This window comes from Carlito syrichta, unplaced genomic scaffold, assembly GCF_000164805.1.
Source record: "Carlito syrichta isolate Samal-C Ts95f unplaced genomic scaffold, Tarsius_syrichta-2.0.1 Scaffold302537, whole genome shotgun sequence".
NCBI lineage: Eukaryota > Metazoa > Chordata > Mammalia > Primates > Tarsiidae > Carlito > Carlito syrichta.
Genome location: NW_007246633.1, coordinates 57,581 through 83,314, shown reverse-complemented (window position 1 = coordinate 83,314; position 25,734 = coordinate 57,581). Strand labels below are relative to the sequence as shown.

Here is a 25,734-nt window from a genome sequence, read left to right as displayed (position 1 = left end):
TCAATGTAAAGTCAGAATTTTCATTAAAAATAAACAAACAAAAAAGACTGGGTACCCTTTTTTTATTGCTTTGCTTTAAGCATAATATCTTGATTTGATTTTGGGGTGGCAAATGGGGCAAATGTTCATCTCTTGGACTTGAATATTGCTTCTTAACTGAAGTATTTGTTCAGGGATTTTTTTTTTAAAAAAGACTACCTCAAGATAGCAGAACTTGGAGTTAGACAACCTGGTTTTAGAAACTGGCTCTGTCCCTCCTCCTGTGATCTTAAGCAAGATACTGAAAGGACCCGGTGCCCTCCTATGTGAAATGGGAATGCTGGGAGAAAGAAATGAGATAATTACTACTGGGGGTGAGGGAGCTCTACCAAATGCTAAATTGCTATCCAAAGGTTGGCTATACTTCTTGTAAGTTTCACTTCTAAGAAGTTTTGAGAATTAACTCCCATCCTCTGAACCGCCTATCATTTTTTTTTTCTATAGAGTCTCTTTAATATTGTCTATAAGGCTTTACCCCATACAATGTCCCATCTCTGCACTGGGGAAACTGAGGCAATCCTAAGGAGTGAGCTCATCTTCCACCACCTCAACCTCACTACTTCTAATTAGATGTCAGAATGTAAATCTCACACTTGGTCAAAACACAGAAGGAAACCAGTTTTCTAGACTGCCAGAAAGAATAGAATGGGAGAAGCAACAATTTGTTTTCCTCCCACTCCCCCATTTAGTCAGGTTGCCCTCTCCCCACGTGGCTCCCCTCTGGGCTTATTTCCAACACTAACCAGTGCCTCCTCGTGTTCAGGCACAGACTCTGCCCAGCCCTTTTTCCAATATCACCCATCACTGTGTGAATGTCAGTAGCAGCAAGGAAGGGAAAAATCTGGAAGGTGAGGGGAGGGAAATGGGGAGAGGCAAGCGCTGTCTCAGGCAGTTAAGCTTTCAAATGAATCATTCCCAAAGCTTAATATGCATATTCGCAGGAAAGGGACTAAGAGAACTACTGATTTTAAACAAACCCTATATGGTTAAACAACATATAATGTCCACTGGGTGACATGGTAGAGTGTGCCGTGAATGTTCGCAGGTGTGTGTTGTGGGGAGAGGGAGTGTATTTTCTTTTTTCTTCTTTTTTTTTCTTTCTTCCTCCATTTTAAATAGCGGTGATGTAGCTAGCCAACCAAAGTACAGCGCTTCTCACAATAGATACAACAGTGCCACCTAGAGGCCAAGAAGGGATTGTCCTTTAAGCCAGCCAGAGGCCAGCACTGAAACTAACTGCCCTTATGAAGCTTCCCCAGCCGGAGTTGGATGGCTGTTTCACGGAGCGGACGCCGACCACACCTGCAAGAACTGCTCGCAAAGCCCGAGGATATATGGATTGTCTGCTAACGTTAGTCAGCCCACTGCAGCTCTTCTTGAGCAGAGTCCCAAAACATAAAAGAAGAAAGGACCTTCTGGATGATAGCCCCCAAACATCCCCCTCCCTAATCAAAATGTAAATTTTCTTGGGTTTTTCCTTCCTGTGTCCTACTCTTTGCATGTTAAGATAATTCATGCAAATTTTATGCATTTTGCTCAGAGGCATCTAATTAGACAGATTAGCTCATCGACTCAGTAACCTTCTATTTTATTCTTCTGAAAAGAAGGTTATGTCAGTTAGGAACCTCTCACTCTTAATAGGTATCAGGCACAGAGCGAGTTTGTATATGAGCAGGAGCTCAGAGGTCTCTGTGTGTGCACAGTACATACACAACTGCATTTTGTTGTGTGTATTTTTGTACGTTTGCAATTAGGGGCATTTGCATGCCTTTGCATTCAAAGTCTTGCAGTGGCGCATGAGCACCAGTGCAATCAAAGTGCATTTTTCCACAAGAAAAAGAAAAACAAGGTTTTGCTCACAGAGGTTCAAGAAGTAGAAGCATCTGATTGGCATAAGAGCTGAACAAAGGAAATGAAAGAGAAAAGACATATATACATTTCCTCCTTTGTTCTGAAAATGGATTTCAATTCTTGTTGGCATGCCGCCAGTCTGCATTTCAGAAAAAAAGAAAACTCACTTATAAGGGAAAGATAAACCAGAGACGTGATGCTAACAAGCTCTCAAATTGTCAAAAGCATTGTGGGTTGCCATGGAAAGAGATCTTTTAAACTGTGAGGGTCATTATTCCCTGCCTCTAAAAATCCACCAGGTGTGCCAGCCTAAGATCTAATTAGACAAACAAGATTCCTCAGAGCAGTATCTGGGGTGACTTCCTGACACTTTTTCTCCCTTGAAGAGTCTTCCAATTCCCAAGAGCCTCCCAGATGTGTGTTTAAGTCAACCACTGTATAAAGCTCCCTGAAACAATACCCCCGCTCTCCCAGCATGCAGCAGTCAGTGAAGCTTTTAGGTCAGAGGACACAAACTCAAATACCTGCCTGTGTCATTTGAGCCCAGTTAGGATAGTCGCAAGGTGAAGAGCTCTTGCCTGCCTAGAAAGAGCAGCCATTACTCGGTTCCAGTCAGTTGCTGCCTTGAGGAAATGCAGGCCCACTGTTGTCAGATTTTTTTCAAGAGCAGCCAAAAATCCAAATGCGTATGTGGAATCTGATTTTTAAATGTTGGCTGTAACTCAGAAAAATTGAAAACCTTGTTTGAGGCCAAACAAGTCTTGGCCAGAGGCCTAATTTGACCTGGAAAATACCAGGGCAGCCTCTGATCTGGGTCATTCACAGCCCTTGATATTCAAACCGTGCCCAACCTTCTACCTCTTCTGCTTATTTAGGAAAGAAACTTTCACACTTTCATGCCTTTGTTTATCCTGTTTCACCTGTCTGAGTTGCTCTTTCCTTCGGTCTCTGCCTGTCAAAATCCAATATCAAGGGCCAACTCAAATGTCAATTTATTTGTGAAGTCTGCCAGAATCACTGCAGTCAAAATTAATCACTCCAGTAACACTTGGCTTTTATCTCTATTCTTGCATTTAGCAGTCTGCCTCCTAGTAGGGGTAAGCAGTGTTTCTGTTGAGCTCTTGAGAACTAGTAGCATATCAAATACACCTCCTCCTCTTTCTCCCTCTCTCTCTCCCTCTTTCCCTCCCTCCCTCTCCCTTTCTCCTCTTTTCTCTCCCCCTCCTTTCCTCTCTCCCTCCCCCTTTCTTGCCCCCCCATCTCTTTCTGCCCAGTGCCCAGTGCCCAGCACAGAGCCTATGTTGATAGTTGGATTTGCATTTACACTGGGCAAGATATTAAATGGGATACAATGCATGTAGGGCATGGGCTAAACAACTCAGGGCACCTGAAAACAATTAATTCAATCTTGCCTTGTACAAAACATGTCAGATAGCAATACAACACTATACTTCCAAAATTTAGTCTACACAATGATTATTAAATCAACAGGTATTTGATTAAGGTGCATCTCTCTGCCAGACCCTAGGGATAGCACAAGTAAAACAAGATTGTTATTATTGTGATGCCATATCTTGACTTCCTAGAGAGCAGAGTTTCTTTTTTCCCCCACTTTTCATCCTATGCACCCATCACAAATTCTGACACAGAGAAGAACTTCAATATTTGTGGAGTTGAGTAATCATCATCAAAACAAGTCTATAATGACCACCTACTCTGTGCAAAGAACGGCGCACTCCGTGGTGGTTAGAGTGCAGTGTTCTCAGAGAGCTACAGTCTAGTTGGACGCAAAATGTATTTATTCAAAAAAAAAAAATAGTTGCACCATCAAGGCACGGTAAACGCAGAAAGTATCATGGAGTTCCAGTCAAGTGACATATCCCTTGCTCAGTGCTAGGGATTCAAAGAGAAAAAGAAGGGCAGGTGTGGAGGCTCATGCCTGTAATTCCAGCGCTTTAGGGGGCTGAGAGAGGAGAATCACTTGAGCCCAGGAGTTCAAGGCTGGCCTGAGCAACATAGTGAGACCTAGTCTCTATTAAAAGAAAAAGTTAAATTAAAATTTAATAAAAAGAGAACAAAAAGCAGTGGCCACTTCCATGGAGACTTAATATGTGTTATGGGAGTTTGAAATGGAAAGATCATTGTGGGCTGAGTAGTCAGAAAAAGTGAGATATGAAATTACATGAAGCAGGAACCTAGTGAGTGCTAGAAGTGTTTTAATATTAGGATGATTTTCCCAGTGTCAAAATGGGAAGATAGTATTAAATAAATTGAAATTTTGCTTAAGAGAAAGTATTCCAAAGTGATACTTCTCCTCGATAACTTTTCTGAGACCTAGAAATTTCTAGACCTCAACCTTGGGATCATACCCAGTAAAGAACCACATGGAAGCTCTCATGAATTAGAGAGTCAGAGGGTGGTGAGGTCTGAGAGAAGGAGAACTCTCCCTGGATAGGTACCCTGGAGCTGCCCAACTCCTACCTGGGGACATAGATGCTCTCAGGAGTGAGACAGACCCTCTGCTCCACTCTGGCATCCCCATTCTCGTGGCCTTCTTGTCTTTCAAGCAGTGTTTCCTATAGGGTGAAGCTGCTCTACCATGGGTCAAAAGAGGATAACAGCCATGACCTCTCCTCACCCTTTCCTTTGCCCAAACTGAATTTGGTCAACTGGGCAGGGAAAGCGTTAACAAGGAAGAAGAATGGTCCTGGTTTTAGGATAAGCTTTTCCCTTCCAAGTGGGAAAGTTGGTGTCATGGAATCTGTTGTGACTCACTAGGCCACCAAGTAGAACAATCCTCCCATAATATTTGACTGTCTGTAGTTTACAATTGCCCCATAAAATGGAGAAAATCTGGAAATGGAAATTAAAAAGAAAGGGAAGGGAGGAAAAGATGGGGAGAGGAAGAGATCAATATGACAGGGAATTAAAATAAGAAGGATTTGTTGAGAGAATCTGAGGTGGGCCTGACTTAAGATCAGGGCTTGTTGGAGATAAGCATAGGAAAATGAGGAAAAAAGGGGGAAAGATTAATCGAATTAAATCCCTGCTTCTCAAGCCCATGCTCTGCCAATAATTTATTCTTTTAAAAAAAAAAGGCAGAAGGATCAGGAGATGGAAGAAAACTAATCAACACTAAAGTGGAGGTGTCAACCTGAACCGATTTCACACTGAAACAAAGAATTTATATGATTAGCTGCAATTACGTGGAGATGTATAAACATCTTGGGCAAAAAGATACCAAGCAAAACTCTAGCACTTAATGGTTCCTTATGTGTAGTTTAGTCTTTTGATATCTATTTTGCATTCTGCCAGCAAAATTTTTGTCATATCTGATGTGTTTTGCCAAGTCCTTTATTTGGGATGCTTCCTGATTTAAATATTTTTAGCTGCAGTGGTTTTTTAATCATGAGGGTATTGTTTCAAAAGCAATTATTTTATGTGCATCCAAAAGCAAAATTGAAGACCAATTCAAATTCATCTGAGATCATCCTATAAGCGAGGCACACTGTGGAAAAAGACAGAAAGCAGACCTTGAGGACTATTATAGGAAGGGGTCTCAAATTTCTATGATAAAAACATGGTTGGGGGATGACCTTTGCTGATGTCTCCCCATGTTGTGGATTATAGATGGCAAACTGCAGCTTTATCTGTGATCATCAGAAAATCAAGCCCATTGACTCTACCCACCCTGAAATCTAGCCTCTTTTCAATCAGTCAGCTGAATGGCCTACAATTTGACTAAGAGAAACGCGAATGGATGACTTTCTAGAAAGAAATATAATGTCTGGCCATGTCATTGTTTCTGTGAGGAAGCAGTACCACCCCTGGTCTGGGGCTTAGTGGCTCAGAATTGTCACCTGGAAGGAAAAAGAACTGAAACTTCTAGTCTGATATAATTGAGAGCCATCCCTTGGTGGGCATCTTCCTCTAAAGCTCACTCTGCAAGGGCAGGAAAAGAGGCAAATCCATCTGTTCATGGAGTTAGCTGCTAGTAGATTCCTGCTGTCCCCAAGTTCTAAAGTTCTTTGCCCCTCAAAAAGTATAGAGAAGACAGGGTCAAATTATTTGTGGCAAGGCAGACTCGAACACAACTGTCAAGGTGTGGAGAAAGAGCCCCTACAACCTTGGCTCTAGGGACCCCTTGGTTTTTCAAATCCACATACAGGCATAGGGTGGCTTCTTTCACAAAGTGCTTCATTCCTCATATATTTAAGTTGATGCAATAAAGGCATTGTTCAGAGCGGAAATGTGTAGTACAACCAACGCAGTCCTTTTTTACAGCAAACCAATTACGGGCCCAAAGAACAATGCGAAGTCTCTTTTTCAATTGTTCGTAGGAGTGTGTTCATTCCAAGCCATTACCGCATGTGTCTGTCAGAAGGAATCTCTGCATCAGGCTGTAATGAGGCACATTAGCTTTCTTTCCGCAACAGAGTATCGCAAGGCCTGGCTCTATGACAGCTAAGAGACTTTGGTTCAGGGAGCAGCTATCTCTCTTTCTAGAAAATCCAACCAGGCTACAGTTATCAGGGCAGATCTTAAAACCACAGGTAAAGAAGGAGAAAGTGAGTCAACCAAGGAAAATTTCTCCAGAGAGATGTAGTCAGAGCTGCTGCCTGCAGCAGAGGGAGGGAAGTCCCTGAGGGACACTGATGGTTGCCTCCAGGAGAGCGAGCAGTACCCGGGGTTGGGAGAGGGTGTGGAGCAGAGAAGGGGGAGGTCCAACCCAGCACATCTCTCTCCAGCATTTATTGTCTCTCTGCCTCACAGTCTCCCAGCAAGCCTCTTCCTAATAAAAGACAGTATTTGCACTTTGGTATTCCAGCACGGTGCCAGATGCCTTCCATCTGCCCCTCCAGATCCACACATTCTCTTTCTCCTCCATGTAGTCTTCCTGGGAGCCTGACCTGGGTAGTTTCATCCATTTCCCAAAGAAGACAGCTCCCTGGATAAGCTCTGCTAATAGGGACAGAAAAGTGGAACCAGGCAGAAGATCAGAAGAGGTGGGACAGTGGTGGTACTTATTGTCCTGGCCCTTCCCCTCTGGGGTGACTTTAGACTAGCTGAGCCGGGCTCGGTGGCTCAGCCTGTAATCCTGCGCCTTTCGGAGGCTGAGGTGAGTGGATTGCCTGAGCCCGCGGGTTCGAGACCCACCTGGGCAGGCGAGACCTCATCTCTACAATAAATCAAAAAATTAGCAGGGCGTGGCAGCGCGCGCCGGTAATTCCGGCTACTCAGAAGGCTGAGGCGGAAGGATCGCCGGAGTCCAGCAGGTCGAGGCTGCGGTGGCCGGGAGCGGCCACTGCACTCCAGTCTGGGCGACAGAGTGACACTCCAACTCAAAAAAAATAATAAAAATAATAATAATAAAAAATAGACTAGCTGAGCTTCCCACCTAGCGCTCTGCTCCCTAAGAGGTAACCTCCTCTACACAGGGCTTACTGACTATAGGGACATTCTTTCCCCTAGTCCTAAGGATCCGAGGATAATGTCTCCTTCTTTCCCCTCACCACCACTGCATCTGGTTACTGCTCTAATACTTGTAAATGAAACATCCTATTTAGAGTACTTCATCTGTTTCCTGTTGGGACCCTAACTGAACTCCCTTTTCCTCCTTCCACCTTCTTACAGATGAGAAAACAGCTTCAGAGAGTGTAAATTGTTCATTTTCTTTAGATTTACAGCTAACAAGTAGCAAAACCAGGATTAGAACCCAAGCAGCCTTTTTCCAGAAACTTCTCTTATAGACCCTGAACTATGCTGCCTCACTGACACACTAGGCTAGAATTGCAATTTTACTACTCTCTGTCCATCAAAAGTCTACCCATCCCATGCAGTTGATGTAGAGCTGCCCTCCTCTGTGACCTTGTCTTTGATCCTTCCAGCTCCATGATCATCTCATTCCCATCAAGTGTAGTATGTGTGCCACCCCAGTACCCATATCAAAGCTGTGTCATCCTGTCCTTTAATTATCCAGTGTGGATTCTTGTTTCTTCAATGCATGGTAAACTCCCTGGAGGACAGAAATGTCATCTTTCCTTGTCCCCATTGTTCTTAGCCAGTAGAAAATACATTATCCTATATTCGTCAGCGGAATAATTGATTGAGAAGCAATGTCTTTGTTGTACTGTCTATCAAAAACGTATCTCATGCCTGTTATCTCAGTACTTTGGGAGGCCAAGGTGAGAGGATTGCCTGAGCCCAGGAGTTTGAGACCGGCCTGGGCAATGTAGCAAGATCTCATCTCTACAAAAAATTCTTTTAAAAATTTAGCCAGGCATCTCAGGAGGCTGAGGCAGAAGGATCGCCTGAGCCCAGGAGGTCAAGACTGCAGTGAGCCCTACCTAGGCAACAGAGTGAGACCTCAAATCAAAAAAAAGTAATTGCCTCAGGAATTCATGGATTGTTCTTAGATTTCAATATAATTTAAAAATAAGCAGTGGGAAATAAAGGTGATGAGCTCTTAACAGGTAACAGTCACCTAGAAACAGTGACAGGCAGTCTTTTGTATTTGCAGGTTCCACATCTGCAGATAGAAAAATATTTGAAAAAGAAGAATAAGTAAAAATATCAATGAAAAAATACAAGTTTAAAAATACAAGATAACAACTATTTACATAGCGTTTAAGTTATACTGATATTACAAGTAATCTCGAGATGATTAAAGTATATGGTGGGATGTGCGTAGGTGATATGCAGATACTACAGCATTGCATATCAGAGACTTGAACATCTGTGGATTTTGGTATCAACGGGGGTCCTGGAATCAATCGCCTGAGGATATCATCGAGAGAGGACTGTATTTATCATCTCTGAATTGCCTACAGGGAAGCTATAATAAAAGCCGATATTGAACACAACTGCATTATTTGCATATGTTTCTTGAGGTTTGTGTAAATTTTTTTACCTTCTTTAAGCTTAACTAGGAGAAATGCAGAGTTTCATAGTGATTGCTATAGACATTAAAAACCAGGCTTATGATTTAGTGAAAAATGCTGTTGTGATATCCTAGCCCTGTGCTCTTAATAAGAAGGATAGAACTGTTAGCTATGTACTTTCCCCCTCTGGAGTATCTTCAAAAAAATTAGAGACAATTACATAGCATTTTCTTTCTCTGCAAAGCTTGCTCAAGATTCCTGCGAAAGTCTCATAGTGTGTTAGCTGCTGCTAAAGAACTTGTATAGCTCAGCGGCTATAATAGAAGTTTCTGGAGGTAGGCTGCTTGGGGTCAAATCCTGAGTCTTCTACTTGTCAACTTTATGTCTTGAGAAATGGCAATTTAACCTATCTGGGGCTCGGTTTTTTCATCTCTAAAGCAGGGATAATAATAGTACTCATTCGCCTCATGTTGTGAGGATTACATGAAGTAATAATATACATGAACACCTAGAACAAGGATTGATGTAAATGATGTTCAATACGTATTAGATGTTGCTACTGATTTTCATGTCCTTTCAAAACTCTTATCACCTGGATTTTTAACACTTGGAAGTTTCCAGAAAAGACAAAGTAATTCTCTCTCGTGTTTATTCATAAAAACTCTCCCTTAAGGAGTTAAAAAACAAAACAAGCAAACACTCCACAGGTCAGGCTTAGTCTCATTTTGTGAACAACATGATGGTGTAGTACTTTCTTTTTTCTTTTTTTTCTTTTTTTGAGTTGGAGTCTTACTCTGTCGCCCAGACTGGAGTGTAGTGGCATGCTCCCGGCCACTGCAGCCTCCAGGGATCCTTCCGCCTCAGCCTTCCAAGTAGCTGGAACTGCAGGCACGCACTACCACACCCAGCTAATTTTTTACTTATTGTAGAGACGAGGTCTCGCCAAGTTGCCTGTGCTGGTCTTGAACCCACAGGTTCAGACAATCCACTCGCCTCAGCCTCCCAAAGTGCTGGGATTACAGGCTGAGCCACTGAGCCTGGCCGGTGAAGTATTTTCACGTGCAGTTGTAAGAAGGACTGAGAAGGATATTTCTGGTGGATTATACTATTTTACAGTTGAGGAAACAGAGGGGTCAAAGACATGGGGAAGAGTAATTTACAAATGAATATTTACTTGGCACCCTCATTGTGCCCAGCTGTGTATTCAGGATGATGGTGGATGCAAGAAACTGTGTGCCTCCTGTCTCGGGGGTACACCAATGTAGAGCCCAAGAGTCCCAACCCCAGGTTGCTGTCACACCATGATGATGCCCAAAGACAAGAAACAGCTCTGCTTTTTAAGAATGAGCAAAAAAAATATCTTGAGAGGAAGGTGGGCTGCTTTCCTTCAAATGACTACAACAATCTTGGGGACACCTCAAATTCATTTCCCGATCCATCCACTCCTGCTCACTGTCCTATTACAGCCTGCCATCCAGCAGTTACCACGGATGTGTTGGAAGCCAGGGGACTGCAAAGAGTACCATGACAGGAGAGCAAATAAAGAGTCTTCTTTCCTTGATAGGCTTCTTCCTTCTTTATAGTCTTACCTTTTTATTACCTCTATTAAGCATGGCATGCACAGAGGGCCTGAAAAAGGAAAGAAAGAAACAATTTGAGTGTCAGTTGAACAGCAGCTCTCCCTCCCTGGAGAACTGAGCTTATTCACGCAGTTTATTACCTTCTCATGCTCCTGAACAAGGCTTAAAGCCATATAATATCTTTGGGTGGGTTAAATGAGTTGCAGCTCTCTCTAGGTCTGTCAGTCAATTCCATTTCCCCCATGAATTAAGGAAGTTAGTATCTTACTCCTCTGACAGCTGAGGGGAGTGAGTTTCTTCTTGCTCTCTGCCAGGGATTTTATGGCAGGAGGAGGGGGAGAATGTGTCCTGGTAATCCCAGTGGCACCTGACCGTAAGGGCCACAGGAAAGAGGAGGGTTCTTGCATGCACTTCCACAAGGGCACTGGCTAAACTTTTGCTGCTGGTAGAAAATCACAGCAACTCTAGTATTTTTTCCACAATCATAGCTTTGCCAATGCAAAAATGGTGATATTTCATTGGTGTGATCAAGACAGAATCCAGATTGTCATGAGCTGAAGAGCAGAAGGATAGTGAAGGAGGGAGGAGAGAAAAGAGAAACCTAGCAAGAATAAGAATATTTTTCTTTGTTTCTCGGGGGAAAAGGCCACTTAATCCCATGATGAAGAAATCTGTGGTCTTCTTTAATTTACTTGTTTGTTTGTTTGCTTCTTTGAGTCAAGATCTCACTCTGTTGCCCAGCCTGGAATGTCGTGGCAGAATTACAGCTCACTGCAGCCTACAACTCCTGGGCTAAAGGATCCTCCTGAATCAGGTCTCCCAAGTAGCTGGGACTACAGGCATGCACCACCACACCCAGCTAACTATTTATTTTATTTTTTGTAGACATGAGGTCTTGCTTTGTTGCCCAGCTGGTCGCAAACTCCTGGGTTTAAGCAATCTTCCTACTTTTGTCTTCCAAGTTCTGGAATTGCAGGCATGAGCCACCATGTTCAGCCCATCTTTAATTTATATTAAGGAAGACTTTAATTTATATTAAACAAGCCATTACTACGTATACAGTATTTGAGCAGGTTCTTGGGAGAGAAGAAGGGACACAAAGACAGAAGTGCTTCCATTTCTCCATGGTGGTATTCAAGTGGTTCCTCCTTTGGGTCTTTGCTCAGATCACATCTTCTCAATGAGGGCCACTCTCGCTACCTTTCCAATATTGCAACCACCCCCCTCCAGCCCTTCTGATGTCCTTTACCCCTATTTTATCTTATTTTTCCCATAGCTCTTATATCCTTATGACAAACTTTGTATTTACTTGCTTTGTTATGTTTACTGCTTACTGTCACTCTTCATACCCATCCCCAACCCCAGGATAGGAATCTGTGTGAGATCAATTCCCTGATGTATTTCAAGTGCCTAGAGCAGTGGCTAGCACCATCATAAACCCTCAATAAATAGTCATTGAATAAATAAATTAGTGCTCCTCCCAGAGCCCTAATACATTTTTTACTATATCTCCTGAAGAACCTGCTAGAATTATTGAGAGCTTGTAAGAAAAATAGGCATCTCTCTGATAAATGCTCTTCAGAGTGAAGGCAATAAACCACTCGAGCCCTTGAAAAGGTGTAGGTGAATGAGTAGATATATCCTTACATCTCACTGATCTCTCGGTACAACTGAATTTCCACAAATCATTGTCCCGTGGTATTCCTTCACAGATCACCCCTCAATCAATGTGCAGCTGGCTCATCCATTAGCTTGGTTCAGATGTTTCATTCTTGAACCTGATGCAATAACTTTTCTTTTTTTGTGTAAGTACACCCATGGCATGGCGCAGAAGAATTATGCTTTGAGGATACATGTTATAGAAATTTAATCAATTCTGCTGCATGTATTTCAAAGGTTTATCGTCACTTTCAACACATTACACAGTTTAATCATTAACAGATTCCCACAATCTGGCTCTTTGTGGTGCTATAAATATCTCTCTATCCCCCCAGGCACACCAACTGGGTTCTGAACAAGAGATAGGCCCCAGCCCAGCCTGAGCGCATGCATTGACTAGCACAAGCTTCGAATTTCTCCTATGCAACACTTTTCCCACAAGCAACTCTCTGAATGGATCCATTCCAGCCCAATGACAAGTTTTAGGACACCTATCCAGAAACTGTGGCAAAGAGCCAGATATTCATATTTCTGATAAAAATCTGAAAGTCCTGGATAAGAAAAACCTTGCTCAAGATGACAAAATAGATGAATGGCAGTGAGATAAGATCCTGCTTCCTGGTTGCTGCAGCATATTCTACAAATGACCCCCACAATTTAAACTGTGCCAGCCTTTGATGTTCAATTACCCATCTCTGGAGGCTCCTCCTTTGCTTTGGGAGCGAATTACTCTTGTGATTATTTACTCCAGGGAAATCAGTGGGTCTCTGATAGCTGATGACCCTTATCCACTACTCTAACTTCTTAAAAAAAAAAAAGCCTCAACAATCTTTATCCCCAATTTACTAGAAAAAACAATCATTCTCCTCCTAATAGGATTCACCATGCTTAGGTCCTGAAGGTCTTTCTATGGTTAAAAGAAAAAGGATGTGACGATAATTAAAACTAACTGTAGGCCAGGTACAGTGACTCATGCCTGTAATTCCAGCACTTTGGGAGGCTGAGATAGAAGGATCACTTGAACCTAGGGGTTTGAGGACAGCCTGGGCAACATAGGGAGACCTTATTTTACAAAAAAAAAAATCAAAAAAATTAGCTGGGCATAGTGGCACACACCTGTAGTCCCAGCTACTCAGGAGGCTGAGGTGGAAAGATGGCCTGAGACTTGGAGGTTAAGGCTGCGTTAAGCTATGATTGTGCCACTGCACTCAAGCCCGGGCAACAATGTGAGATGCAAACTCCAACTCAAAAAAAAAAAAAGAAAAGAAAAGAAAAGCTAACTGTAATGCTTTGCATTAAAAAAAGGCTCATTAAAGGCCATGTATTTCTGCTACCTGGCCCAGTAATGATAACACTACCCCATTTGGGCTTGATCTAGCTATTGGAACTATGAAATCTTATACTGGCATTTGCCAGAGCCAACAAAAATCCCTTTTCTTCACTGTTTAGTCCCTGCCTTCTCTTTTTTTACATATGCAGGTATAGCAGTTAGCTTTTGCCATGAAATAAACCACTTCAAACTTAGTGACCTAAAACAGCAACCATTTAGGTAATGACCCTAGGGTCAGCAATTTGGGCTGGTTCAGCTGGCCAGTTCTGGAATGGGTTCAGCTGATTTCAGCAGGGCTCTCATATATGTCTGAAGTCAGTGGCTTAGCTTCTTGGTGTCAGCTTGCTGCCAGTTGGAGCCTTAGGGGCACCTGACCACTTGTCTCTTATTATACCACAGTCTAGCCACATTTGGTTACATGAGGGTCCAGAGTTCCATTGCGCAAGAACCTTTCAAGTCTGTGTTTCATGTCTGTTAGTGTACACTAGCCAAAACAAATTACAAGGTCACCTCAAAAGATGAGATAGACTTACTTTTTTTTTTTTTTTTTTGAGTTGGAGTCTCACTCTGTCACCCAGACTGGAATGCAGTGGCCGCTCCCAGCCACAGCAGCCTCAACCCGCTGGGCTCTGGCGATCTCTCCGCCTCAACCTTCCAAGTAGACAGAATTACAGGCATACGCTACCATGCCTGGCTGATTTTTTGATTTATTGTAGAGATGAGATCTCACTGCCCAGGCGGGTCTCGAACCCGCATGCTCAGGCAATCCACTCACCTCAGCCTCCCAAAGGTGCGGGATTACAGGCTGAGCTACTGAGCCTGGCTAGACTTACTTTTCAAAGGGAATATCTACAAAGTCCCAATGTAAGGCATGAATTCAGAGAGGGAAAGAAATTGTGGCTTTTTTTTTTTTTTAGTTTCCATCAGGAAGGAAACAAGATGTATATCTAACATAGGGAGAAGAGTGGGGATGTTTGGTCATCACTAAATCATCTGGTCATGCTGGATCTCCTCAAGAGAACATCAGTTTAGGGCATCTGATGTATTCATTCACTTATTCAATACATATTTATTGAGCACCTACAATGTGCCAGGCACTATTCTAGATACTGGTAGTATAACAGAAACAGACAGTTCCTGCTCTTATCAAGCTTACAATTTAATGGTGGACAGACAATAAATAAGTAAATGTATGATAGATCTAACTGGTATGTACTATTTTTACAATTTAAAGGCTGGTCAGGAAGGGCCCCGCGGAGAATTTCTTGAAGGAATAGTTGAGGAAAGTGAGGGAACAATTCAGATGTGTGGCTGGAGATGAGCAACCTAGGCAGAGGAAAGAGAAAATGTGAGGCCCTGAGGCAGGATCATCTCCGTCCAGCTTTTTGGAGTAAAAGCAGAGAGGGAATAAGGGCTGGTGCGGAATGAGAGAGAGAGAGAGACAGAAGATGTGAAACAAGTGCCAAGAGGTCATGTTGTATTGGGAATTGTACTCCACGACAAGAAGTTTGGAAGTTGTGGAATTTTACTGGTGGTTCATATCAGTAATCCCAACACTTTGGGAGGCTGAGGAGGGAGAAATGTTAGAGGCCAGGAGTTCAAGACCAGCCGCAGCAACATAGTGAGACCTCATCACTGATCTCACAGAGTCTACATGTGGATTAAATGAGAAATGACATGTAAAGTGCTTTTGGCATCCTGTCTGGCATATTGTAAGAAGTGAGAGATAATGTTATTTTCATTAACATTATTTATTGCAGACAGAGGCTGGAATCCAACTGTATCTGCACAGAATACCAAGCGATGAGGAGGTGTACAGCCTGAGAATGTTGACTGGCAGGTGCAAGCAGGGTCAGAGTGAGTTTGCTTGGCAGGGGGTTTGGGAGTGAGTTTATCTTCTTGCTGTTAAGTTCATTTTAAAGTAATATAAAAGCACATTTGGTGACATGTTGGCAAATATGATCCTGACAGTCAGAACCTTCCTCTGGTTGCTCTGCAGACACCCCATACCCTGAATGGACGACAGGTGCAGAGGGAGCTTCCTCTCAATCTCTCTAGGTGAGCAGAAATGTCACCATTCATTAAAGCAAATGTCTCAAGTTCCTTTTAAGAAACAGTTCACAAAATGATCCTCCAGGATTTACCTTTGATGGTCAAATTAGACAGTTTGAAGCTTAAAAGAAAACATCAAAGGCCACCAGGGCAGAGAACCCGAGAAATAAGTCATGATGCTGAGTTCAGGGACATTTGCCTTCCTGAGGTCTCCTTTCCCATAGCTCACACTGTTGACAAGAACTCTGTAAGAAGGTACTAAGCTGTCTAGCTTTTAGTCCCACGCTGCCACCAAGATGCTCAGTGGCTGTGCTCATTTTGCTCTCTTCATCTTTAAAAGCGAAAAAGTGTCCTTGGTCAATATTTCTCAGATTGAACTTCTAGCCACTAGCTTCACAATCACCTGGGGAGATTGTTTTCAAATGCTGAATACTGGACCCACCAAGACCCCTGGAGTCCAAGATGATGGAAACCAGATACTGGTATTGGCAAGAGTCTCTTCACAGACAGGTATGAGAAGCACTAGCCTAGGAGATTTCTGAGACATGAATCTGTTGGTTCTAACGACCTATGTTACACTCTCGGGAGGAAGATACTAGCAAGATTTGTTTCTCCTTTCAGGGCATTTGCTATCTGAAAGAGTCTTCTCTAAATAAGCAATAGCAAATATACTATTCACCATAGCTAACATCAGAGGTGTCCTCAGAAGCGGCAGATCTGACTCCTTGCTCTTCTTTCCCATCCTGGCCCTCCCCCTAGGCCATGGCTCCAACCCACAAAAGCTGGGTTCTGGGTTCTGGAAGTCACTGTTTCTGCATAACTCAAGTCCAGTTCCTAATAAATGTTGATTTCCCCACCAAACAAACACACACACACACACACACACACACACACACAGCTGAGGTTTATGGAGTGGTCATCTTGTGTCAGTCCCTTACATATATTCCTTTTTCTAATTATCAAAACAATCTTGCGGGAGGGGGCACTACTTTTTCCTCATTTTAACTATGGCAACACTAAAGCATAATGTTCGGTAATTTGCCAACAATCACCCAGCTTATCAATAGCTGAACCAGGACTTGAGCCCAGGTAACACGATGCTTAGAGTGGGTACCTTTACGTTCCTCTATGTAACTTAATCTCCAGTGGTGGAAGTTTAGGCATCAGTTTTAAGGGAGAGTTTTAAAGGGTCATAAATCCCTCCCCTTCATCTATGATATAAGGAGAGTTGAATTCATGGGTCTCAACTATGCTTTCCAACTTTCAAAGTCACTTAAACGGGACAAAGTTAAATGCACCCCATTGACTATCTCAGTGGATTTGTATGAGGTGAAGGCAATCTGGGAAAAATACAGGTGCATTTTGAGTGGACATAAGGACTGGGGCCAAGGCACAGAGAACCCAAGGCAGCTGGATGATCTGCCACTCTCAAAACAGACCCACATCTGGAAGAACTGCCCTCTATAATACAGTGAAAGTCTCACAGAAAAAAACTCACATAGACAATGGAGATATAAGATTGTGCTTATGAGTTCTGATAATGCTGCCCTTTCACGTGCCTGTAGTCCCAGTTACTTAGAAGTCTGAGACAGAAGGATGGCCTGAGCTCAGGAGGTAGAGCTGCAGTGAGCCGTGATCATGCCACTACACTCCAGCCTGAGCATCAGAGTGAGATTCCGAAACAAAATAAAATGTAAATATAAATAAATTATAAAATTAAGTAAAATAATAGAGCTGCCCCAAAACAGGGAGGAGGACTACTGGGTATTCAGAGCCTCGTCAACTCCTCTCCAAATCAATTTCAACAGTCTGACCATTTCTGTTCAGAGATTCTGCTTATGAGAACTTTGGCAATTTCAGACAAGATTATCTCTAACCAAAAAAAGAAAACATACTGGCATTGGGATGTCACCCCATTACTTACCTGAAATCTATCGAATGCGTTTTTGTCTCATATAGGGGATTCAGAACAAAGCAGAGTTTATCTGCGATTGCGTAAACCAGATCTATGTGGGTAACTGGAGCATGAAAGATTGCAGCAGCGTAAACAAATGTACCCCATTGCCTAGCTCAGTGGATAGGATAAGGCAGTATAAAAAATGCTGCTTCTATGAGTCTGTCCCCAGTAATGGCTCTATTAATCACCATTATCATTATCGTTACCCTCCTCGGCATCATCATAATCAATTCAGCAACTGTTTCTCTTGGTGACGTCTCCTTATTACAACACGTATTAATTGTATCCTAGCTGATTTTCTGTTCCTACTGCTGAACAGCTGTGTGGGAGTAAATATCCCTCAGTGAAACACCAGCTCAGGCTGCCAGGACTCAGGAAATTGATCCAGATGTGAACAGTGGGATCAGAGGGCAGCTGCGGAAGAGAATACATCAGCGTCTATGCTAAATGCAGTGATCAGAGTCCAGTTTTAGAGATTCTGAGACATCCTTTCACATACAATGAGACATCAAAGAGTTAACAGCTTGAGTTTTGCTTTTTGTTGGTTTCATCTAGGTCAGAAACATTCATCCTAAGGAACTTTTGTCTGACTCTAAAAAAAATTTTTTTTTTTTAATGCAACCACCTCCAAAAGAATAACCACATGGATTCCCTAAACATCTGATTAAAAACTATAACTATCCCAAATTTCTATTGTAGTTATTGGGGAACAAAGCTGTCTCAGCACTTTCTTTTTTTTTTTAAGAACATTTCAAAGCACTTTAATTTGTGACTTCCACAAATTAAAGCTCTTGTACTTTTTTCCCTGAACAGACCAAGGCAATTACATTCCCAAGCAACAGCTATTTCTGTCCCTCCCTTTGGAGTCTCCAACTGGCTGGCTAAAGTGCCAGAAGACCTGTTGATTTGTATCTCTTTTGTTGCTTTTATCAGTTTCACTGCCTCTGGGCTTCACTAAACTGTTTATTTTGGATGATTTAGTCTTAAAGATCCAGCACTGAATTAAGATTCGGGACACTTAGCTGCTCTCTTTTTTTAAAGTTTCTTTTTACTTTTAATTGACACATAATAACCGCACATATTTATGAGATACAATGTGATTTTCTATGCATGTAGACATTGTGTGATGATCAAATCAGAGTAATTACATGACCTCAAACATTTATCATTTCTTTATAGTGAGAACGTTTAAAGTCCTCTCATTAACTATTCATAATGTCTTGTTTGGCCATGTGACTTTGGGAGGTTACCTGGATGGCTAATTCTTCGTCTATTAAAAATGGGAATAATGGTTGGTCTTTCTTTAGGTTCTGCTCCCTAATGAACAGCACTGAAGTACAGAGGAGAGACTGAAGAGCTAAAAGCAGTGCAACCAGTCCTCTTGCATCCTCTAAGAAAGTATGTAAAGGAAGCAAACCTTCCTGGGAAGTCAGGTGCTGTGCACACCAGGGGCCTCAGCAATGTGTGTCCTTTGCCCTAATATTGCGCCGCGCCCCCCCCCCCAAAGAAACCATCCTGGGTAGGGCAGGAATGATGAGCTCACAGATTTTTACATATGAATACAGTTTGCTTAAATATGTACAAAAATGAGGCTGGGTACAGTGGCTCATGCCTATAATCCTAGCACTTTGGGAGGCCAAGAAGAGAGGATTGCTTGAGCCCAGGAGTTCAAGACCAGCTTAAGCATCATTGTGAGAGGTCATCTCTACAAAAAACTCAAGTTAGCCAGGCATGGTAGTGTACACTTGTAGTCCCAGCTACTCAGGTGGCTGAGGCAGAAGGATTACCTGAGCCCGGGAGGTTGAGGCTGCACTCCAGCCTGGGCAACAGAATGAAACTCCAACTCAAAACAATAATCATAAATATACACACAGAATGAACACCAAAAATATGTATACACACTGTAAATATGATATTCACTCAAAAGTTGGTATTAATCAAATGAACCCTGGCATCACAATTCAACAGGCAGGACAGTCAAAGAAAATGGTGAAAGCACAGTTGAGAAAATGTCATATTACACATTGCTACTATAATTTAATTCAACTTTGAAAAGTAATACATAGATAACATCTCATAAAATGTGTATTCGTTTTTTGGCATTATATGGAGACAGAAAGAGTAAAGTTGCAGCCAAAGCAATTCTCAGCAAAAGAAACAAAGTGGGAGGTGTCACACTTCCAGACTTTAAACTTTATTATAAGGCTACAATAATCAAAACATCCTGGTATTGGTACAAGAACAGGCATATAGACCAATGGAACAGGATAGAGATTTCAGAAGCAAAACCTCAATTTCACAAGCAACTCGTCTTTGACTAAGCCTCCACTAACAACCACTGGGGAAAGGAGAACCTATTCACTAAATGGTGCTGGGAAAACTGGCTGATCAATTCATAAAGATTGAAACAAGACCTCTACCTATTATTACAGAAAAATAAACTCTAAGTAAATCAAATACCTAAATGTAAGACCTCAAACTACAAGAAGTTTAGAAAATTCTAGAGATACCTTTATGGAAATTGGAACTGGCAACCAATTCCTGATCAAAATCCCAAATGCCCATGCCATAAGAGATAAGATTGACAAGTGAGACTTCATAAAACTGAAAAGCTTCTGCAAAGCAAGAGAAACCATCAAGAGAGCAGGGAGACAGCCTACAGAATGGGAAAAAAGTATTTGCCAACTACATATCTGACAAAGGCCTAATATCTAGGATCTACAAGGAACTCAAACTTGCCAAAAAGAAAAAAAACAAACAGCCTTATTAAAAATGGGCAAGATATAAATAGACACTTCTTAAAAGAAGGCATAAGAGCAGCCAACAGATACATGAACAAATGCTCAGCTTCGCTAGTCATCAAAGAACTGCAAAGTAAAACCACACTGAGATACTACTTAACTCCAGTCAGGATGGCCATCATCAATAACTCAAAAAACAACAGATGCTGAAGAGGATGCTGAAAAAAGGGAACACGTCTACGCCATTGGTGGGAGTGTAAACTAATACAACCTCTGTACAAAACAATGTGGTGATTCCTAAAAGATCTAAAAATTGACTTTCCATACAACCCAGCAATCCCCTTTCTGGGAACATACCAGAAGAACTCAAATCACTCTATAAAAAAGATACCTGCACACACATGTTTATTGCAGCATTATTCACAAAAACAAAAATTGGAACCAACCACGCTTCCCATCAAAAGTGGACTGGATAAAAAAAATATGGTGCATATGCATGATGGAATATTACACAGCCATAAAGAAGGAAAAATTATGAACTTCACAGCAACCTGGATAGATTTCAAGTCTATGATACTCAGTGATCTATCACAGAAACAAAAAACAGATTACCACATGTTCTCACTCATAAGTGGACCCTAAACATTTAACATAATACTATAAGAAAGGAATTGGCAATAGTAAGAAATTGCCAGGGGAGGGGGGAGCACATTTCATCAATAAGGGTGCCTGATCTCACTAGGCAAAGTAGGAACCAAAAGGAGGCTCAAATTTTACCTGTACAATGTTCACTTGTATCCCTAACCCTGAATTGTACCATGCATCTTTAAAATAAAATATTTTTTTTAAGTGGACTGGATAAAAAGTGGCACATTTACACAATGGAATATTATGCAGCCATAAAGAAGGACAAAATTATGAACTTCGCAGCAACTTGGATGGATTTAAAATCTATAATACTCAGTGATCTATTACAGAAACAAAGAACTGAGTACCACATGTTCTCACTCATAAGCAGACCTTGGAGAATTATAATACTATAAGAAAGGGATTGACAGTAGTGGGAAACTGTCAGGGGAGGTGGGTGGAATTGGCGGTTGAGAGAAACTGCTAGGAGAGGGAGGGGCATATCTCATCAACAAGGGTACCTGCATAATCAATGTTTGTATACCTAACCCTGAATTGTACCCCACATCTCTATGATAAAATAAATAAATAAATAAAATGTGTTCTTTGTTATATGCATTTCTTCCTCATAGATAAAGCACATATGCTCTAATACATGAAGTATGGAGAGACTTTTCCTTACTCCGAACCTAGCACCATGTAGCCAAAAATAACTGTTGTCACTGACAACCATCAGGAATGACCCAAACACCCATTTCGCCAGCCTACGCTTGGAGCCTCCATTCACATACACCAGTGAAGCTGTCATCTAGTCTTAATCTCTACTTTAATACTCAAGAGGTTAGCTGAGACTGACAAATAAGTAGATTATTCAAACTTTTTTTTTTTCCTCAAAGCCAGCACCCACTATTCTAAAGCAAAGTTTATAATAGCCTCTTAATATTTCTTCATGACAATGGTGTGGAAACTCAAACTATGATTAATTAAACATATGATTCCAAATGAGACAAGCATCACTCCTTAGCTTTGAGAAATGTTGCAGAATGGAGCATTTTAAGAAATGATTTTTAAAAAATAATTGAATCCTGCAGATATGTGAGTTACTTGCCACACACCGAAAAATGTACTAGTTCTTCCAATCCATAATCTATGATGTAGATTCATATGTTTTTACCTAAATGACAAATTTTATCCTAATGGGCATAAATTATTAATCCTTGTCAAATACACATTGTTGAAAGAACAAGAAAATTGCAATTATTAAAATTGAATTTTAACTTTAATGCACATGTTGGAGGTTTTATATCAGCATAGAAATGTGGGGACTTAAAAAAAAAAAAAAAAAACCTTTGGATTTTCGTCCCTGTCTTGCCTGTAACAAAATATTTGAACCCACTCATTTCCTAACTGCAGCTCATCCCTGGCCTCTTTGTGGTCTTGGTGTCTCCCTCTCTTTCTGAGCACGAAAAAGACTGATCACTCCATATGTGACTGGAGAGGCTGTCTACCCAAAGCATATGTGTTTAATCAACTTCAATACCTCTGCAGTCCAGAGGAAGTGAAATGCTCAGGACTGGGAATAATTATCATTTCCATTGCATTAGCAAGGTTTACTGGCATGCCAGGGGGTAGAGCCCTCACCATCACTCTGCTGAGGCAGACTGGCAGCTTAGGGGGAGCAGTCAGTGACTGAGATGCATACAACACCGAGACCCTCTTGCTCTCAGTTATACCCTCCCTTAACTTCTCCCCTTACGTTAAGGTCATGGAATCCACTGTGATTAATGAAGATTAATGTGATTAATGAAGAATGTGACTAATCCCTCTCATTTTCCTCAAGGTGTTCTTAAGATTACTCTTCATTAAGAAGAAGAACTCAAACTCTGTTGATTTTATAAGCCAGAGAAAAATTAGTAAGCTCTTAGGTGGTTCAGATAACGCAGATTCAGAGAACATAAGTAATCCCATCAGAAGACCAGAAGCTACTGAGCCATGCTGGGGTCCCCAGGTCCACATCACCTCTCAAAACAGGAGTGCTGAGCACCCTGGCTTCCCCGCAGTCTTTTTTTTCTCCAAGGAAAACGTTTGGAGGGATGCCAGAGAGCACTGGAGAAGGCACAGGGGAACTGAACTGAGTTTTCATCTGGGCTAACCAAACTGTGTGAGCTATTTGACTTTACTGGGCTTTGATTTCTTTTTTAAAGTGGTAAGAAAAATATATGACATTCCTACTCTTGGTATTGTTGTGAAGCTCAAATAGATGATATTTGTGAAGGCTTTTTGTTCACCGTAAAGCACTGGGATAGTAACTAAGAAATGGTACGAAGGGGTATGGGAGTTGCCAAAAACTAAAAATATCCAATTATAGCAGAGTGGGGAAAATGCATCCTCTTTTACACTGCAGAAACAAAGATGAACAGGTGTAAATTTTGCAGTTTAACAACATATGTCAAAAACCTTAAAATGTACATACTCCTTGACTTGAGAAAGCCACCGCATTGCTATTATTTAATTTTCAGTCATAGCACAGAGTTTGAATGTATAGAAATTATTTTGGTTAAAATCCCTGTTTGTTCTTCAAACAGTGACATCACCCAAATCAATCCTTGTTAGGATGTTGTCAATTACATCTGCTCTTTAGCAACTTCACATAAAATTAAAACAAATTACATACTCCCTAGAATTATTTATGACTTTTTGTTCACTTGTATATATAAAATGATTAATAAAATTAATAAAATGATCACCTGTATATGTGTGTGTGTGCTTGTGTACAAATGAAAAAGTTGGAAAATAGAATAGCAAGATATTAGGAGTTGAATATGTGAGGTAAAATAAGTTTTGTCTTTTAATTTGAAGAACTGTAGCTTTGAATTTGCTTTACATAAAAAAATATTTGATTTTGTATATTTTTTAAGCCATTTTTAATTTGGAATACAATATAAATCATTATGTGATGAATAATACATGTAATACTAACAATAACTGTTACAAGAATGCAAAAAAGGAAAAACAACGAGAGTATGAACTGGAAGAGTGAATATGATTTAGTAGTGACAGAGAGAGGGCATTCTAGTCAATCAAACAGTAGTAGTTAAGATTTAGAATCAATAAGAATAACATGTGCAGGATAGAATCAAAAAAAAATTGGAAGGGGAAGTTATGAATAATAACATTAGAAAGGATAGAGACAGATGGGGAGGACCTTAAATTTATTCCTCTCAGTAAGGTGGACCTTTAACAGTTGTTGAGCCTAAAAGTCCATTTTTAAACCTTCATATTTAGGACATAGGCAGATCTATTTGGATGTTAAAATATGATGCCAGGTATGTAGGAATTTATGAGTAGTGAACAGAAAAGACTATGGAAGTCATCTGGACTTCTCATGGAAGAAGACGACAGCTAGGCTCCCTAATTTATCTATTAGATAGAGGATTATCAAATCCTCCCAAAACTTAGCTTAAAACAACAATTTATAATTTCTCATGATACCGAAAATCTGTTTGGGGCTGAGCTGGGCAGTTCTTCTGGTCCATGTGGTATCTAATGGGGCTCAATGCCCAAGATGGTTTTATCACTCACATATCTGATTCCTCATTTAAGACAGTGACAGCAACTAGGGGCTGGCCAGATGTTGAGATGTTGAGATGGTATCCTACTTGCAAACTGACAAATTAGTCTGTCACAGTCTCATAGATGCTGACAAAAGTGAGAGACAAAGGACTTTATTATTCATGACACAGGAGTCACCATGAATTTCATGTTTTCATGGGTCCCCATTGCCCACTCCCACCTCTACCCACTTAAGTCCCTTGAGAGTCATGTAGAGTGACCCACGCAGACCACACAGTGGGCTTATCCCACAGCTGAGGAGCCCAAGCTCAGGAAACACCCAATCTTATAAGTGGGTTGTTAGAAACATGTCCATCCTCTGTCCCCAAAAGAGACATTATTATCTTTATTACCCTGATCAGGAAACAAATCTGTCCCCTGCCCAGGAGGGAGACCCTATATCTGTCTTCCAAGGATGTTTGCTATACAAACATGCTTGAGCACAAACATCCTTAAAAAGACAGCCTAAGACAAAAGCTGTCACAAGACATGTAGAAATCCCATGGAGAAGTGCCCCTACCACTGGACATCTCTTTCTCTATATTACCTCTCCATGTGGTGGTAAGACAATCATAGCATGATGGTTTCAGGACAGACATCTCATATGATGGCTGGTTTCCAAGTGGGCAGAGTAGGAAGGTGTCAGACCCAGACCTGCAATATCAGATCATTCCACAGCATACTTTTGGTCAAAGATCATTCTAGGCCAGCCCAGGTTCAAACCGAGTATCTCAGTCATAAAATGTATTTGAAAGATTTCTTTCCTGCTTCTTTTTTAATCTCATCTTGGAACATGTTTTAGAAACTTATTTTCTCTCTTTATCTACCAAACACTCCCTTACACCATGCACACTTGCTTAACTGTGTGCTTGCTTAGAAATTCCAAGGTCTAATCTTTTTTCTTCTCCCCTCTATGCCTCTATTCAGTCTTGGTTGACAGACAGAAAGTAGAAGGACATTTTCTTTTCTATAGTGGAAACCTTAGCAGCAGACAGAAACTGCTCCAGGGCCTAAACTTAAAACAGCCTGACTGCAAGACCCTCCCCTTTAGCGGGGAGTCATGAGCTGTTTAATCCATAATCTGACTGCCACTGAGATAACACCAACCAGACCTCCAGGAGGACCACCACCCAAAATATGCCGCCAGAACAAGACACCTGCACCCTGTACCACTCCCATGTGTTTCCCATACCAAGTTTCTTATTTATTTATTTATTTTTTAGTTGGAGTCTCACTCTGTCGCCCAGGTTGGAGTGCTGTGGCACATTCACGGTCACCCCACTGTCAACCTGCCGAGCTCAGGTGACCCTTCTGCCTCAGTCTTCCAAGTAGCCAGAACTATAGGCACACACTACCATGCCTGGTTAATTTTTAAAAATTTGTTGTAGAGATGAGATCTCACCAA

The 25,734-nt window shown here is 41.4% G+C and overlaps 1 pseudogene; it reads left to right on the top strand.

The window, feature by feature from the left end:
* Positions 1-1,283: 1,283 nt before the first annotated feature.
* The window catches only part of LOC103259147, a 60,236-nt pseudogene continuing 35,785 nt past the window's right edge, over positions 1,284-25,734 (top strand).